General features: G+C 40.8%; 1 protein-coding gene across 5 annotated transcripts in view; it reads right to left on the reverse strand.

The window, feature by feature from the left end:
* Positions 1–18627, reverse strand: part of Elf2 (E74 like ETS transcription factor 2) — a 102868-nt gene extending 84241 nt beyond the window's left edge. For 3 of the 5 annotated variants that reach the window (XM_077803511.1, XM_026386199.2, XM_026386197.2), the window contains exon 1: positions 17752–17984. The gene's annotated coding sequence lies outside the window, so the exon portion shown is untranslated. Of the gene's footprint in view, positions 1–17751; positions 17985–18372 lie in introns of those variants that run through there. The other 2 variants (XM_026386198.2, XM_077803512.1) reach the window with 2 other exon arrangements.
* Positions 18628–19885: the final 1258 nt, after the last annotated feature.

Here is a 19885-nt window from a genome sequence, read left to right on the forward strand (position 1 = left end):
GGCACACATCTCTAATCCCAGCTGTTAGGGACGCTGAGGCAGGAGGAGCGAGTTCAAAACCAACCTCACCAAAAAGCAAGGTGCTTAGCAACTCAGTGAAACCCCGTCTCTAAATAAAATACAAAATAGAGCTGAAGATGTGGCTCAGTAGTTGAGTGCCCCTGAGTTCAATCCCCAGTACACTCCCCCGCCCCCCAAAAAAAAAATCAATAAAAAGGGTGGGTTTTTAAAAAATGATTCTGGTACAAATCATTATGTATACAAGATAAAAATTAAATTACTACTTCTCACCACTAACAAAAATAAAGTACAGAAGTACTGAAGACCTAATATAAAAAATAATTGAGGAGGGGGACACTAGGGATTGAATACAGACGCACTTTACCACTGATCTACATCTCCAGCCTTTTTTGAGACATGATCTCACTAAGATGCTGATTGCCTCCCTAAATTGCCACAGTTGGCCTTGAACTTTCAATCCTTATGCCTTAGCCTCCTGAGTCATTGGGATTACAGGTGTTTGCTACCACATCCAGCTAGATTTTTTTTTTTAGTTAGAAGAAAATATAGAGTATCTTCATGAACTCACAGTTAGGGAAAGCAAAAAGCAAAAGATAGTACTAAGTCTGGCCTGGGGCTGTAGCTCAGTGGTAGAGCATTTGCGGAGCATGTGTGAGGCACTGGGTTTGATCCTCAGCACCACATAAAAATTAATAAAATAAAGGTCCATCAACAACTAAAACAAATATTAAAAACACACACCAAAAGAAAGATTAATAAGTCTGACTGCACCAACTTGTTTTTTAAATTTACAGTAACAGAAATCAAAACAAACTGAAAGAGAATGGGGGAAGTTATCTGTATGCCTCTTCCAAAAAAATAACAGAGGAGGGCAAAGGAACTCCTAAAAGAAATACACATAACTAATATTCTATTAAGGATTTTTAAATTAATTCTATTAAGACTCATATGAGTAAACATGTGAGTTTTTGTCAAGGTTCCATTTTTCATGGTAAATTATATCATCAAAAACAGACTAATGTTCAGGCTCATTTTTCAAGTGTATCATAGTCAAGGATTATGATTCATCCAATTTTGTACTTCTGGGGTCCAAAAGGTTAAAAATCTGTATTGATTTATTAATTTCCAATCCAAAGTGTGAAAACTGCTTACCTGAATTGGTTCTTTTTAACTGTGAAAGTTGAGTACTCTTTACTAATCATTTGACAAACTCTTTTTTTACAATTTTCCAACAAGTTGTGTTAATTTTTTTTAATTACTTCTTAATACAATTCCTAATTTGTGAGAAAGCTGTATTAGCAAGTGAGTAAGTTCTCTTACCTGGGCAACAAATATATTTTCACAACCTAATAGATCAGACAGTAGTCTAACTTCATTTACATGACATTCAAGAAAAGCTAAAACTATGAAAACAAGATCAGTGGAAAGACTCTAATCTCAAAAGGACATAAGCAAACTTTCTGGAATAAAGGAAATGTTCTTATGTTGATGGTGATAGTTATGCACAATGATAGAAATTTGTCAAACTCAGAAACGTAAAGGTGAATTTTACTACATCTAAATTTAACTTCAATAAACTTTTTTTTTTTTTTTTTTTTTAGTACTGGAGACTGAACCCATAGGTGTTTTACGACTGAGCCACATTCCCAACTCTTTTTGTGTTTCTGAAATAGCTAAACTACTTAGGGTTTCAATTGCTAAGTCAGGCCTTCAACTTGGGATCCTCCTGTCTCAGCCACTCAAGTTGCTGGGATTACAGATGTGCACCACCACACCCAGATCACTCAAGCATTTTTATACACTATCATTCCATCCTTACAATGGCCCTGTGAAATTGATATAATTATCTCCTTTTTACATAGACTATTTTTACTGTACTTATAAAGAGCTAGTATAATATAAGAGTTAAAAATCTGTTGGCCACTGTATTCCCAGAACACAACAGGAGTTCAATAAATATTTGAGCTTTACTTCTGTGTGATCTTGGACAGAAACTTAAAACTCTTTAAACTTCAATTTCCTTATCCATTATAAGACTATAAAATAACTATTTAAGAAGTAGATGTATTTAACTCTTTTCATTCTTTAAAGTGCCAGGTATAACATTATGAGCATGAATGAATGAAATTTATTAACTTTTTCATAATACAGAATAAGACACTGGCATAGGGACAATATAGAGATATATGATAATGATAAAGCTTCAGATAAGCATATAACGATATAGCTGGGATACAGCCTATAATCCTAGCTACTCGGGAAGCTAAGCAAGGCCGGCCTGGGCAACTTAGTGAGACACTGTCTCAATTTTTTTTTAAAGGGGTGGGAGTGCTGGGGATATAGCTCAGCAGTAGAGAGTATATGTGTGTATATAAACATACATTTTTTTAACACACACGCACACGCACACGCACATAGTGACATAGGGCTAGGTATGTGACTAGTGGGAGAACATTTTCCTAGCACACAGGAGGCCCTGGATTAATTCCCAGTAACCCCCCGCCACACACACAAATATATTTACATACATACATATATAAATATAGATATACAGATATACAGATATATCAATGTAACTTAATTGCTCCTCATGTAAAACTGAAATGTTCATTCTAACAATTTTAAGAGAAAATTAGCACATTTGAAAAGACCAGAAAGTACTAATGAATCTTTTAAAGAAAAAGAATTTCCTTTCACAAATGTCAATGTGATCATTTTGAGAAAAGTTGAAGGACCGGGGCTGGGGATGTGGCTCAAGCGGTAGCGCGCTCGCCTGGCATGCGTGCGGCCCGGGTTCGATCCTCAGCACCACATACCAACAAAGATGTTGTGTCCGCGGAGAACTAAAAAATAAATATTAAAAATTCTCTCTCTCTCTCCACCCCCCTCACTCTCTATCTCTCTTTTTTAAAAAAAAAAAAAAAAAGAAAAGTTGAAGGACTACACAGTTTAGAAAAGTTGGGGCCCATACTTCAGAATTGAGATAAACAATTTTGCCAATAAGATTTCATCTCCTGGGACATATTTCAGAGATTAGTGATTAATTGAGACATTTAAAATTCGATGCTATACATGTACAGGATAAGGAAAATTGCAGGAAAGACCTTTTAATCTGGAAGACACCTTAGAGCTAATTTTGCCAAAAAAAAAAAACAGACTAGAGAGGCTAAGTGGAAAACTTAAGTGATATATATAACTGCCAATCATAAACATTTTTACAAATTTTGAGAGTCCCATATCATGGCCAACAATATCCTAAAATCTTCATTTACTGATGGCCCTGACACTAAGTCATACAATTAAGATATGTATTCTTAATCATAATTTTCATGAATATAGTATACACACCCATGTGTACATGGCATACACACATGCAAGCAAACACACACACACCACAGCCAGGAAGTAAATATAAATAATTTCTGATGTAATCATCAAGAATACAAACAGTAATAAATGTTGGCCAGGATGCAAGGCAAAAGGTATACTTACTTATACATTGCTAGTAGGACTACAAATTGGCGCAACCACTATTAGAAAGCAGTATGGAGACTCCTAAGAAAACTTGGAATGGAATCACCATTTGACCCAGTCTATCACTCTTTGATTTATACCCAAAGGACTTAAAAACAATATACCACAGTGATGCAGCCACATCAATGTTTACAGCAGCCCAATTCACAACAGCTAAATTATGGAACCAACCTAGGTACCCTTCAACAGATGAGTGGATACAGAAACTGTGGCAAATTCACACAATGGAATATTACTTAGCCTTAAAGAAGCATGAAATTGTGGCATTTGCTGGTAAGTGGATGGAACTGGAGAATATTATGCTAAGTAAATAAACTAATCCCAAAGAACCAAAGGCCAAATGTTTTCTCTGATAGGCAGAGGCTAACTCACAATAAGGGGACAGGGAGAATAGAGGTATTTTAGACTAGAAGAGGGGAGTGAAGGGAAGGAAAGGGCATAGGGGTAGGAATGATAGTAGAATGAGTAGGACATTATTACCCTACGTGCATATATGATTACATAACTTGTGTAACTTTACTTCATGTACAACCAACGAAAGAGAAGTTATACTCATTTGTGATCTAAATTCTGTTTATGGTATCTTGATGCTTTCCTTACCAGGCATGTTTTGGCTTTTCTAGAAATCTTCAACCTAAGAACTTGACTTGCCACATTCCCAGATACAACCTAATCTATACTGACTTGTTCAACCTGTTTTACGATGGTGAAACTCTAACAGGGAAGTATCACCTAAAAATACTCTAAACCACGTGCAGTGGTACACATTTGCAATCCCTAGTTATTCAGGAGGCTGAGGCAGAAATCACAAGTTCAAGGCCAGCCTCAGCAACCCTGTCTCAAAATTTTAAAGCGGGGGGTGGGGGTGGGGGGTGTCCTGAGGACATAGTGGTATAATACCCCTGGGTTTAACCCCCAGTATCACAAAAAATATATGAGTAAACGTTTTTCAAATAATCAAATGTCAGCTATTTAAAGACTTGATGAGCACAGAGACAAGAAAACCCAATCAACCTGACCTGGCTACCCACAGTCACCAGGGGAGCTAAAAGGGATATTGCGGCTTAACTACACCCTTTGAATATTTTCATCCTCTTAATTGCTCTGTTGCCATTTCACATATGCTCAGATTCTGAGGCAGCAACACTAAGGGTCAGAACAAGTACACAGACAAATGGATCCCATTAAGCACATCTTAACATCCAACCTATCTTGAGGGGTGAGGTAAGCCGTACAGTTCTTAATACCAATTCATTGCCCTCAATTTAAGAATATCTTACTCTATGAACTCTTTGTAAGAAATATTAAGTTGTGGAAACCGATGTATTTAGCTATTTAAATTATCTGAATAAGCAAATTTTCAAATCAAGTGAGAACTAGACAAAAGGACACAGATGCAGAAGTTTAGGTTTGGGGAAAAGTAACGGAGTCAAAATCTATGCCCTGAACATTGCTCATATGTTTGAAAAGTCTCAAGCCAGGTACTGATAGCCTCTTGTTCATCCAAAAAAAAAAAAGACACACAAGACTTTATGAGAGACTTGGTTTCAACTAGTTCAACTAGCTTGAGGTAGTCAAGCAATTCCTCTACCCAAGGGTGGAACTAGAAGTGATCAGAAGTATGGCAGATTCCCAGTCATAAGAAGACCTAGCAGAGCATAGTGGTGGATACTGTGATTTAGGCAGCTTGGGAGGCTGAGGCAGGAGGATCACAAGTTCAAGGCCAACTTCAGCAGTTTAGCAAGGCTGTTTCAAAATAAAAAATTAAAAGTGCTGGTGATGTAGCTCAGTGGTTAAGTGCCCTTGGGTTCAATCCCTGGTATCCAAAAAAAAAAAGAAAGACAAGAAAGAAAATCTAAATCTAGTTAGGTTTTGTCTAACAAAGCAAACTTAGAGAAACTTTCTTTTTTACAGAGGGATAAACTGAAGTTCAGCAACCATCATTCTGAAACCCCCAGTGCAGGCAATTTTAACATCTGCCAACTTCTTCACTTTGATGATTTTAAAAAGCAGTACAAAGAACTGTCCTTTATACAAATCCTGTTAATATTCTGGTTTGACAGGATATGAATCCATTAGGGTGAATTGATCCTAGAGGAAAGTCAATAAATAGTAAGAGTGTTATTTCTGGGCCGGAGATGTGGCTCAAGCGGTAACGCGCTTGCCTGGCATGCACGGGGCGCTGGGTTTGATCCTCAGCACCACATAAAATAAAGATGTTGTGTCCACCGAAAACTGAAAAATAAATATTAAAAAATATTTTTTAAAAAAAGAGTGTTATTTCTTCTTCCAAACAATGAAGAGACAGTTATAGCTAAAATTCACAGAGCACCTACTCTGTGCTAAGCATTATTTTAAACTCATATGTAATACTCCATTTAATCTACATAATCCTACCAAAAAAAGGATGTTCCTATTTACATGTGGAGAAACTGAGATACAGGAGGTTTAAGTAACTTGCTCAAGGTCAACCAGCAGGCAAGTGAGAAAATTTCAACCCACACTGCTTTTTCTGCCTCATGATTATGCAAGATGTTGCTTTTTTTGGTTTTGGCGTTTTTTGTTTTTTTTTTTTTCTTTTCCAGTACTTAGGCTTAAACACTAGGCCTCATGAATGTTAGGCGAGTGCTTACAACTGTGAGGGAGGGGTTGTTTGGGTTTTTTATTATAACTGTAAAAGAATCATACCAAACTTCTTTCCACCCACCCTGGGAGATCTCTCCTTACTGATTTATAATAGAAACAGATTGGAAGTCTTGAGATATGTTAAGTGGAAATTTATATATATCTTATCTATGTAGGTATATGAATTCTTCCCTGTCCAAAAAATAAAAAGGTATCCTGCTTATTAGTGAATTACCTAGCTCACAAATTCTGTTCCACAAATTGTATAGGCCTGGGGTGGGAGGATTAGTATCATTAGCAATTGTCTTTCTTGTTGTCCTCTTAAAGAGTTTGTATGGTTTTTAGAAAGAATGTTGGCCTGAAATCCTGTACTAACAAAGAAACAAAGATTTTCAAATAAGCCTGGTATCCTAATTCAAATTCATCTACCTTTCAAATAAAAGAACTACCAGAAACCAAACCAAACATTTTTGTAATGCTAAGTAAAAAGGAGCCCAGCAGTAGAAACTAGGGGGAAAACTGCACCTAGTTTCCCAGTTTGAAGCCTCAACTACTTACAGCAGTATCTCCCTGTACCTAATTAAGCTGAGGCTCAGGCTTCCTCCAAACAGCACAGAACACAGCCACTTACATATATAGAATGGATGATGTGTGTAAAATGTATGAGTGAATGAATGAGTGAAGAAATGCACCTGGGACTCTTCTTCCACAGAAGCTGACACTCCAATCTTCAGCTTCAGTAGGGCAGAATCTCCCTTCATCTAGGTATGTCAGGGTCTCCTCTATATGTGGAGATTTTCTAGAACTAAAAGAATTCAGCATATAGTTGTACTCACAGCTATAAGGAAAACAATCAGCAGATCATAAGCAGAAAAGAACAAGTGAAATCTGGAGGAATCTCTCCTTACCATAAGAGGTCACACAGAGCTTACTCCCTTAGCAATAAAAATGCAGCAACATGTTTGCCATGTTTATGTCCGGGGAAACCCACTAGGGACTCAACATCTAAGGTTTTGTGGTGGACTGGTCACACAGGTACCCTCTGCCTAGCACATACCAAAATTCCAGACCCCCAGAAGGAAAGCTGGTGTCCATCATAACATATTCTTTATACAGGCTTGGGGAGCACTGTGAGAGCAAGTTCCCGTGGGCCGGCCAAGAGCCAACGTTTTTCTAAGGATGGCCACCTCAGCCTACGATGTTAATTCCTCTGAACAGCAAGTTATTAAACTTCTCTAGATGTCAGACTCACTTGCAGAAAGAGGAAAATAATAGAAACCACTTCATAGCTACCACAACTATTGTAGTATAGAGTCCCCACGGTATTGCTATTCAGTATGATAAAGACTTCAAGACCTAAAGATCAGTTGATGACAGTGATAAGGAAGACTGCAGAAAGTTACAGCCATGGTAAGATATTAACACAGAATTGGAGTAATTTTTAAATGCCCTTCAAATTATGGTATATCTAGGTTGATTTGACATATATAGCTTATTTCAAAAATATCTGGCTTCCACATACTAGGGCAAACTGAACATGATACATATATATGACATAATGAGAAACACTGGAGGTTACTGTTCATCAATAAAAAATTGTGGGCTGGGGTAGTGGCTCAGTAATAGAGCACTTCCCTAACATAGATGAGGTACTGGGTTTGATTTTCAGCACCACATAAAAATAATTAGATAAAGATACATTGAAAATTAAAAAAAAAAAAACGTTTTTAAAAATAACCAATAGTGGGGCTGGGGCTCAGCAGTGGAGTACATGCCTGGCGTGTGCAAGGTACTGGGTTCAATACTCAGCACCACATAAAAATAAATAAATAAAGATATTATGTCCAATTTCAACTAAAAAATATTTTTAAAAATAACCAATAGTGATACTCTAGAAAGGTAATTTGTATTTATCTTCAAAAAATTCATTTACATTAAAGCTTTTTTGTACTTTGTTTTTTACTTTTCTTTTTTGCTGTTGGGGATCAAACCCAGGACTCTGAGCCCATAAGGCAAGCATTTTATCAATAAGCTACATCCTAATCCTCACATAAAGCTCTGAAAGACTGTATTCCACAGTCTAATGTGAAGATATTTTATATTACTATTAGTTATATCACACAAAAAATAACTTTACTGGATTTTTTGTTTGGGGGTGTTTGGGATTTGTTGTTGTTGTTGTTGTTGTTGTTGTTATTTGTTTGTCTGCAGTGCTGGGGATCTAACCCAGGGTCCCACACATAACAGACAAGCACTCTACATCCCCAAACCCTTTTTCATTTTGAAACACAAGCACTCTACATCCTCAGCCCTTTTTCATTTTGAAACAAGATCTTGCTAAACTGAGGCTGGCCTCCAACTGTGATCCTCCTGCCTTAGTCTCTGGTTACTGGGATTACAGGTGTGTACCACCACAACTGGTGACATCACTGTTTTTAATAGTGTAAAAGGAAAACAGTATTTATTACCAACATATTTGGAAAATCAGTCATCATACAACCACATGATATTATCTGTTCATTTTGACCCATAATCATAAACAGATGGAAATATAATTTTATGACACTCACATAAACTGGTTATGTTACTATGTGAAACTACTACATCAAGGGGGGAATAGACTATGTTCTACCACCCATCCTGCTTCCACAAAGATTCAGAGTCAAACTGGCAGCAAAATAGGTTTTACTCAAAGGTAGCTTTGAAGGAAGAGAGAAGAAATTTTTGTTTCAAATTTCCATCTTCAGAAAACTGAAGGGCCAGGAAAGGTTTTACAGGAGGAGGCCAAATGGGACAAAAGGCAGGAAATATACATATGTAGATTTTAGCTAGGCTCTGTTAATCAGGAATGTGTCCATAGGCAGCCTTTACAATCAGTATGAGGAGCGCAGAAAAAGAAGTTATCAGGAAATTTAGAAGTTAAAACAATTTGGAGTTTTAATTCTCAGTATGAGGAAGCTACCCTTGATTTTAGACGAATCTGTTTTAGTTAAAGTTGTTATAAGAATCCTTGAGATTGCTACAAGTGTATTACAAATTTAAAGTTCCATAGATATTGACATTTTATTTTTAGATAGTTAAATTTCAAAGAAAGTGGTTTTCCCTGATTTTTTGGGGGGAAGGGGGTGCCAGGGATTGAACTCAGGGGTACTCAACCACTGTGCCACATCCCCAGCCCTATTTTGTATTTTATTTAGAGACAGGGTCTCACTGAGTTGCTTAGGGCTTCACTTCTGCTGAGGCTGGCTTTGAACTCTCATCCTCATTCCAAAGCTGTGATCACAGGCATGTGCCACCACGCTCAGCTTAAAATTTTTATTGGTGCATTATTGTTGTATATAATGATGGGATTTGTTATTTCATATTCATAGACGGACACGACATAACAATTTGATTTGGCCTGCACTCTCCAGCACTTCCCACCTCGCTCCCCACCTCCCATTGGTCTACAGATCTCCTTTTGATTACCATGAGATCTGCCCTCACTTTTTTCCTTTTTCCTCTCTAGCTTCTACACATGAGAGAAAATACAGGATCCTTGGCCTTCTGAGTATGACTTATTTTGCTTATCATAATGGTCCTGCAAATGCCATAATTTCATTTTTCTTTATGGCTGAGTAAAACTCCATTGTGTATATATATACATTTTTCTTTATTCATTCATCTGTTGATGGACACCTATGCTGGTTCCATAGTTTGGCTATAAAATAAGAAAATTAAGCTAGAAATCAACAACAGAATAAAATATGGGGAATCCCCAAACGTTTGGAAATTTTTAAATAACTCACATTTTTTAAATAATTCACAGTCAAAGATGAAATCACAAAGGAACTAGAAAATATTTTGAACTGGATGAAACTGTTAAAAAGCATATCAGAATTTGTTATAAAACCAACCCAGTGTCTAGAGGAAAATTTATTTTTTTTTTTTTTTATTTTTAGTTGTAGATGGAAACAATGCCTTTATTTTATTCATTTATTTATATGTGGTGCTGAGAATCGAACCCAGTGCCTCACACATGCCAGGCAAGTCCTCTACCACTGAGCCACAACCTCAGCCCCAAGAGGAAAATTTATAGCTTTAAATTCCTAAATTGGAACGGATGAAAGATCTCAAATCAATAACTAAACTTCTATTTTAAGAAACTAAAAAAAGAAAGGCAAAGTAAATGCAAAGTAAGCCGAAAGAAGAAAGACTAAAATGGAAATTGATGAAACTGAAAACAGAAAAAAACATATTAAAAAAACAAGACTTTAACTAAACTTGTTTCTTTAAGAAGAGCAATAAAATTGACAAAGCTAGAAAGATCAACTGAAAAAGGATACATGCTAGAAAGTCACTACAAGTACATACAGGAGGCTGGGGCTGGGGCTCAGTGGTAGAGCACTTGCCTAGCATGTGTGAGGCACTGGATTAGATTCTCAGCACTGCGTATCAATAAATAAATAAAATAAAGATCTATCAATATCTAAAAGAAATTTAAAAACATACAGGAATATCATGAACTATATGTCAAACAATTAAATAGCCTACATGAATGGACAAATCCTTAGAAAGACAAGTAGTAAAACTAACTCAAAAATTAGCACAGAATCTGAATAGATCTACAACTAAAGAAATTCAATCAGCAATTTTTAATTTCCTAACTAGAAAAACCCAGGCACAGATGCTTTCACTGGTAAGTTGTTAAGTTCTATCAAATATATTCAACAAGGTAGTAACACCAATACTTCACAAACTCTTACAGAAAATAAGAAGCAGGAATGCTCAATTCATTCCATGAACCAGTATTGCTCTAATGCCAAATCCAAAGATTTTCACAAGAAAAGAAATACACAAGGCTGGTAACTCAGTGGCAGAGTGTTTGCCCAGCATGCACTGGGCACTGAGCCCTGGGTTCCATTCCAGCACTACAAAAAATAATCTTTTCTCTTTTTAAAAGAAATATACCAACCAATATTCCTTACAAATACAGATGCAACAATGTCCAACTAAAATCAGCAAATCAATTTCAGCAAAGTATAATTATATACAATGACCAAGTTTCATTTGTCTGAGGAATATAAGGCTAATTTATACCTGAAAATCAAATAACATAATACAATATTAATGGAATAAAGGACAAAACCAATGATCATTTTAAAAACTAGGGTGACCAACCTTACTGGTTTGTCTAGGACTGAGGGGTTTCCAAGATTCAAGACTTTCAGAGCTAAATTCAGGAAAGTCCTGGGAAAATTCACAGCTGGTAATGATAATACAAAAAGCATTGACAAAATTCAATACCTATTTCATGACAAACACAATGAAAAAATTAGAAATAAAAAGAAACTTCCTCTACCAATTACAATGGCATCTATAAAAATAATAATCTTAATAATAAAAGACTGAATTCTTTTCTCATAAAAATATACAGATGCCTACTCTCCCCACTTTAAACCAACCTTGTATTGGTGGCTTTAGTCATGAAAGGAAAGAAGGGAGAAAGGAAAGGAAATGGCAGAGGGAGGGAGAAAGGGAAGGGAAAAAGAATGCAGGGATGACATGAAACTGTATGCAGAAAATACTAAGGAATTCACAAACACACACACACACACACACAAAAAAAAAACCTAATAAATGATTTCAGTGACATTTAAGGATACAAGATCTATCTGCAAAAATCAACTGTTTCTATTATACTAGCAACAAAAATCTGACACAAATTTTTAAAAAGATAATGCCATTAACAATAGCATCAAAAAGAATAAAACACTCAGGCATGAACTGATCAAAAGTAGCATTAATATGGTATATACGTACAATGAAATATTACTGAGCCTTTAAAAGGAAGGAAATTGTGCAATATGCAACATGGACAAACTTCGAGAACATTTGACTAAGGGAAATGAGCCTGACACAGGACAATACATCCACTTATGAGGTATCTAAAATAGTTAAACTCCGGCTGGGGCTGTAGCTCAGTGGTAAAGCACTTGCCTCATAGGTGTGAGGCCCTGGGTTTGATTCAGCACCCCCATTAAATAAAGAAAGAAAGAAAGAAAGTTGTCCGTCTACAACTAAAAAAAAAAATAATAATGAAATAAAATAGTTAAACTCAAAGAAGCCAGGAGCTGGGGTAGGAAGGAGTAAGGATCAATAGCCATAAAGTTTCAATTATGCAAGATGAATAAATTCTACTGATCTGCAAAACAACATTTTGCCTATAACGAATAGTACTGTATTCTATACTTAAAAAGTTAAGGGTAGGGGCCGAAGTCATGGCTCAGTGGTGGAGTGCTTGCCTAGCATACATGAGGCACTGGGTTCGATCCTCGGCACCATATAAAATAAACAAAATAAAGGTACTGTGTCCATCTACAACTAAAAAATGTATTTTTTTTTTTTAAGTTAAGGGTAGCCAGCAATGGTAGCACATACCTGTAATCCCAATGGCTCAGAGGCTGAGGGAGGAGGATAACAAGTTCAAGGCCAGCCTCAGCAACTAAGCCAGACCCTGCCTAAAAATCAAAAATAAAAAGAGCTAGGGATGTGGCTCAGTGATTAAACACCTCTGAGTTCAATCTCTGGTATCCAAAAAAAAAAAAAAAAAAAGGTAAGGGTGGGGGTAGATCTGACATTTAGTGTTTTTACTATAATTTTTTTTTTTTTTTAACAAAAGAAATGGGAGGACTGGGGATATATCTGAGTTGGTAGTGCTTGCCTCACATGCCCGGAGCTCTGGGTTCAATTCTCAGCACCACCAAAAAAAAAAAAAAAAAAAAAAAGGGAATATTCATTCACTGAAAAATGCAAACATCATTATTATAGATGAATGTTGAAGATGATCAATAAATGGTAAAAAAATTTCATGTTCATATATTAGAAGTCTCAATGTGATAACACAATAGCTCTCCCCAAATTCATTTATAGATTTAATGCAAATCTCTAATAAAAATTCCAGCAGACTTTTTTACAGTAATTAACAGGCTGATCCTAAAAACTTTACACAGGACCCAGAACAGTCAAAACATTTTTTAAAAACAAAATTGGAAGGCTTATACTACACCTGGTTTCATAACTTACCAGAAAGCACAATGAATTAAAACAGGTGGATAAAGATATAAGGACAGACATATATATATAATGGAACAGAAGTAAGGGCATATGGATAAATTATACATTTAAAATCAATGGGAAACTGATCACTTTTTCAATAAATAGTACTAGAATAATCCATAGAATAAAGAAGAATTTAGACCCTTGTTTCACATCATACACATAAATTAGCTCAAAATAGATCATAAAATTGGCTGTGGTTGTGGCTCAGTGGCACAGTGCTTGCCTAGCATGTGTAAGGCACTGGGTTCGATTCTCAGCACCACATATAAATAAATAAAGATCCATTGACAACTAAACAGTATTTTTTAAAAAATAGGTTATAAAATTAAAATTTAAGAGCTAAAACTATAAAACTTATGAAAGAAACAATGGAGAAAATCCTCAAGACATGGATTAGGCAAAGCTCTTACTCAAAACAACAAAATCATATCATAAAAAAAAAAACCAAAAAACTGGATTTCATCCAAATTAAAACTTGTGTGCTTCAAAAGTCCCTAATATTCAATTGAAGAAGAAAAGAGAGGGGCTGGGGTTGTAGCTCAGCGGTAGAGAGCTTGCCTAGCATGTGTGAGGCCCTGGGTTCAATCCTCAACACCACATAAAAATTAATTATTTAAAGAAAGAAAGAAAGTTATTGTGTCCATCTACAACTAAAAATATTTTTAAAAAAGAGGGCAGGGGGAGGGGCTAGGACTGTGGCTCAGCGGTAGAGCGCTGGCCTAACATGGGCTGGACCCGGGTTAGATCTTCAGCACCACATAAAAATAAAGGCATTGTGTTGTGTCCATCTACACCTAAAAAATAAATATTAAAAAAAAAAAGGGCGGGGGGGAGAAGACCAATCACAGACTAGGAAGAAATATTTGCAAACAACATATCTAGTAAAGGACTTATCCAGAATATACTATGAACTCTTACAAGTCAGTAAGAAGTCATTCAACCCAACTTAAAAATGGACAAAAGATTTGAACAGCTATGTCACCAAAAGATATATGAATGGATAATAATCATATAAAAAGGTGCTCAACACTGTGAGTTATAAGGAAGTTTGAAATTAAAACAATGAGTTAACCACTTCATATCCACTCAGATAGCTATTAATAAGTGTTGTCAAGGATATGAAGAAAACTCGAATTCTCATATATTACTGTTAAAAATGTAAAGTGGTACAGTCACTTTGAGACACGGTATGGCAATTTCTTCAAAAGTTAAATATAGGGCTGGGGATATAGCTCAGTTGGTAGAGTGCTTGCCTTGCATGCACAAGGCCATGGGTTGGATTCCCAGCACCACCAAAAAAAAAAAAAAAATTTAAACATATGCCTGGCAGGTGCACTTGCCTGTAATCCCAGTGGCTGGGAAGGCTGAGGCTGAGGCTGAGGCAGGAGAATTCCAAGTTCAAAGCCAGCCTCAGCAACATAGCAAAGGCCTAAGCAGCAAGACTCTGTCTCAAAATAGAAAAATAAAGACACTGGGGATCTAGCTCAGTTGGTAGTGTGCTTACCTAGCATGTACAAGCCCTGGGTTCAATCCCCAGCATCACCAAAAAAATAAAAAATAAAAAGGGCTGGGGATGTAGTTAAGTGGTTAAGCACCTCTGGGTTCAATCCCTGGTACCAAAAAAAAAAAAAAAATGTTAAACGTTTCAAAGTAGTTCTACTCCCAGGTATATACCCAAGAAAAACAAAATCATATATCCACATTAAGACTTAAATGTTCAGGAAGCATTATTTAAAATGTTCAAAAACTTAAAACAATCCAAATATCTATCAACTGATTTAACAAATACCAAAAAGAGGTATATCCATACCAAAAAAAAAAAAAATTACTATTTGGCAATACTAATACATGCTACAATATAGATGAATCGAAAAACATGCAAAGCGAAAAAAAATCAGATGTAAAAGACTATATATTGCATAATTCCATCATATGAAATACCCAGAAAAAGCAAATAAATCTATGGAGACAGAACAATTGGTGCTTGCCTAGGGATGAAAGATGAGGGGAATGAGAAATAACTGCAACAGGCCAGAGAGAACTTTTAGAAGTAAAATGTTCTAAAATAGACTTATGATAGTTTCTGAATTCTGTGTATTTACTAAAAATATTTAATCATACTCTCAAAATGAATGAATTTTGGCTTTTAATTAAGTTGAAAACCTAATTTCTTTAAAGTGTACACTCCCAAGAGAAATGAAAACATGTTCACCAGAAAAAAAACAAACTGTACACAAACATCCACAGCATTATTCATAATAAAAAAGTAAAAAAAAAAAAAAAAAAAACTCAAATGTTAATCAAATGAAGAATGGGTAAACACAATAAAGTACATTTATACAATGAACATTATTCAGCAATAAAAAGAAGTACTGACACATGCTACAATATGCATAAATTTTGAAAACACTATGAAAGAAGCCAGTCACAAAAGACAACATATTGTACAGTTTCATTTTTATGAAATTTCCAGTACAGGCAAATCTATAGATAGAAAGTAGATGAGTGGTTCCCTAAGACTGGGAGTGTTGAGTAGAAATGGTGACTGCTAATGAAAGTAGCATTCTTTCTGAGAGTGATAAACATGTTCTAAAACTGTTGAAGTTAATGGTTGCACAACTCTGTGAATATACTAAAAACCACTTAACTGTATACTTTAAATCAAACTGAATGGTATGTGAATTATATCTCAACAAAGCTGTTACCTCTCCCCCCAAAAAAGGTATTGAACTGTGAGCAGGTAAAACCATCAACACTGGCAGGGCCTACCACACCCTACCACAACTGAGGATACTTAGGACAGAAAAATACCAGTTTGAAACTCTTTCCAACTACACTCAAGCTAATTATTTTCTAAGTGAGTGTTTATATCCTAAATGAGGTACAATGATTAATCCAAGTATTCAGCTAAGTTTAAAAACAGGATAATATTAAATATTCGAATTTCACATGCCCAAGGTATTTCAATTTTTACTTCATGTGTTTAACTACTAGATGTCTCAATTATATTCATATGAATGCACTCTGTAAATTGTATTGTCTTATGTAAACTTTAATTATTCTTAAATTCCCTTAAATATAATTATTTTCCACTCATTAAAGTTATTCTACCTTTTGAAGAAACTCTAAAACACGCTATCCATAGCTACCTCAGTAAACCAGACCTTCTGTGATCCTGGCACTAGATAAAGTACATAATTCGCCTCTCGACAGAGACTCGAATAAAAAGCAAAGCAAATCTGATACCAAACGCAGATACGGTTCTCTCATCACCGGATTAAAATTTAAACCACACAGGTCAAGTAAATGTTCAAAACACAAGAAAGAGGGGGTTCAGTTTTACAATGAGGTGTCCCCATCTTAGTACTCATTTAATGAAGTACTAAGAACTTAAAGGCTATTCTGCCAGGCATCTGGCTCCTACAAAGACAGCCCAGGACGCTGGCACACCAGGAAAACTGAAACTGTGCGATCTGGATCCCTCCTGGCGCTATGGAATATTTTCTGTCCTTTACTGACGGATAAAAAACGCCCCAGCGGAGCGAGGGGGGCCGGCTGCCCCGCGCGCAGCGCGGCGGGGCCAGCGGGTCCGCAGCCGGCAGAGCCCGGCCGTCCCCCTGGCGCGCCCCCACGACACTCCAGAGCGCCGTCCCCGAGGGCCAGCTCCGCCAGCAAAGGACCCAGAAGGCGGTCACTGGACGTGCGTGTCACTGAGCCCGTTTTTGTTTTGTTTAAAACAGATTCCGAGCACAGGCAAGCCTCCCTACCCCCGGGAATAGGGGGAGCTGGCAGCAGGGGGCCGGCGTGGAGAGCGAGAATAAAAGAACGGTCGAGTACAACCTGTCGTGCCAGCCGGCGGCGGAGGCGAGGGAAGGTACGGGGCGGCGATCAGGCCCGACGGGGAAGGAAACTGCTGTCCAGCCCTCCCGCCGCCCCGAGCGGCCGGAGCCTCCAGGTCCCGCCCCGAGCTCGCCGCCCAGCCCCGGCGCCGGCCGCAGCCTCCCGCCGACACAGACCCTCCCAGGACGCGCTTCCTCCAGAGCCGGACCCCCGCCCTGGCCTCCCCGGGAGCCGAGGCGGGTCAGTGCAGTCCGCTCCTCCGCAGAGGTGCCTCTGGCCGAGATGTAAACACAGCGCGACCAGCTGCGCGGGCCCATCCCCCCCCCACCGGGGTCCGTAACCCCGTCCCAGCCCCGAGCCCCGCGCTCCCCGCGGGCAGGCGCGCAGCGCGCCTTCGCCTTTCTCCAAGTCCCGCTCCCGACCGTTGCCCGGGGCGCTCGGCCCCCTTCCCCCAGTCCCCGGCCGGTGTCACCGCCACAGCCTCCGGAAAACCCCTCCGCAAAGCCGGGAGCAAACAACACAGGCGCGGGGCGGGGGCGCGGAGGGAGGCGGCGGCACTCAGGACGGCCAGGCTTTATCGCCGCGCCCTTCGCGCTCCCTCTCGCCAGCCTCAGCGGCCCGCGCTCTTACCTGCTCTCCACGTCGCCGGGAAGACCGCGGCGTCCCTTTCCCTCCCAGCAGGGCCGCGGACTAGCCGCTGCTGCCGCCGCCTTTGGCCGGGCGTCCGGAGGGAGCCGGGGCCTCCCCGGCAGCCCGAGCCGCTCCACAGGGAGAGGAGACAAAACAGAGGCGCGCCGCCCGCGCAGCGCCCCCCGCCCGCGCCGCCCCACCGACTCCCAACCGCCGCGGCGACGGCGGCGACACAGAGCCCGGCGCGGGGAGCACTGGTGGCCCCCGCCCCGCTCCCGGCCCCCTCCCTCCACCCCCGCTCGGCTCCTCCCCTTCGGCCTCCTGCCGCCGCCACCAGGACACTTGAGTCCGCCTCCCCCACCCCGCCCGCTCGGGGCGCTCCTCCCTCCCCACGCGGCGGGGGGGCGGCACCGCCAGTCACCGCAGCGCCTGTCAAACGCGGGCCGGCTATTTATACCCCGCGGGGCCCCACCGCCCCGGCTCCCGGCTCCCGCCTGCCAACCGAGCCTGCCCCTCGCGCTCTCGAATCCCGCCCTCCCCTCGTCGCCCAACTTCTCCCAAACCCGGCTTCTCAGGTAAAGACGCTCGCCCCTAGTCCTGCCCCTGGGGGTATCCCCATACCGCTCTCGGCTCCCCGCTCCGACCCCGGACTGCTGCGGGGGCTCTGCCGCGCGGGGCAGGCGCGTGGGGACGGCGGGGCCGCGCGTGCACCTGCAGCGCCCGCCCGCTTCTCCCCGCCGGCCGGGACGGCACGCACACTCCCTCGCCACTCTCGGAGCCCTCCGCGGGCCCGCCTGTCACCCCCATCCCCAACTCGGGACTCCCGCCTTTCTCCTCAGGGGACTCCGCACTGGGGCAGTCTGACAGTGCCAAGGGTTGCAAAAACTCCAGCCCGTGTTCTCCGGGTCCCCGCTCCCAGCCTCTGCTAAGTGAAAGGTGGGGGCGCGGGCGGGCAGGAGCGCGACGCCGGCCCCGCCCCGGCCGCTGACGCACGTGGCGCACCGCCCCGGCAGCCTCGCGCCCCTCGGCGCCGCCGCTCCTCCCCGCTCGCAAACGCCCGGCCTTGTACACCCGCGGACCCCGCCCCGTTCCCAGAAATTACCACCCGCCCAACGGCCCGGCCGCGCGGCGGTTGGTGCCCGCTTTTGCTGGCGGTCGGGCAGCGGGGCCCAGCGCGCAGCTGCGGAGCGCGGCGGGCGGCCCCTCGCGCTGCCCCGGGAGCCCGGCACCCGCACCTAGCCTTTGTCGCTCCTCTCCCCGTCAGCGACGGAGAAGTAACTCTAGCTCCAGTATCGATGCGAGAACGAGGGAGTGTATTGGCGAAGGAGTCTTTTGGCCCAAGTGCCTGCGAATTCGAAAACGAAAACCCAGCAGAAGCTGCACGCTTCTGGTTTCCACACTTTCACACAAAGGGGAACCTCTGCGCAGGGCGCACTCACGCGCCTTCAAGTGCACAAAAGCCAATGACACGGTACCCTCGCCGGTCCTGCGTTGCGAGCGTCTCATTAATGGCCTTTCTGAGGCAAGGTTATGCAGACAAACCCTACTATATGGTCCACCATTCCCCGCTGCCGCGTTTTCTTGTATTTGTTTCTTTAACAAAGAGCACTGACTGTCCCGGGGCGCGCGGGGACTGACTCGGCTCCCCTTTCGGGCGCTGGCAGCCTCCCTGCGAGGGACCCGGTGCTTGGCGCAGCATTCACCACGTTTGCTTCTGGGCTCCAGTCTTTCTCCTTTTACTGTTTCACGGTCAATTTTGAACGTAGAAGAAACCCTGAGCGGTATGAGTTATAGCTGAACTTGAAAGGAACGTGGGAACCACGGAAATTACTCTAGAGTAAGGCTCAAAGGTCAGAGAACCACAAGAGGCTCCACTGTTTTTTAAATCCCTGAAGAATCAAGAATTTAATAATCTCTTTTTAAAGTTGTTATTGCCTTTCTGTTTACATCGTGGTGAATCTTCCTTTCTTAAGCAGCCCTGGGGGTTCTTGTTCTTATTTAGGAGATTTTTACTCTTAAAATGCAGGGGAAACCTGGGTAGCATGATAGCTAATCAGAGATCCTCTTAGCTCCGATAGAGTTTTGTGAATTCCTGAGTTCTAAGACATGCAACCATTGCCACCCGTTAGAACCA

The sequence above is a fragment of the Urocitellus parryii genome, chromosome 10 (assembly GCF_045843805.1).
Source record: "Urocitellus parryii isolate mUroPar1 chromosome 10, mUroPar1.hap1, whole genome shotgun sequence".
Taxonomy (NCBI): Eukaryota; Metazoa; Chordata; class Mammalia; order Rodentia; family Sciuridae; genus Urocitellus; species Urocitellus parryii.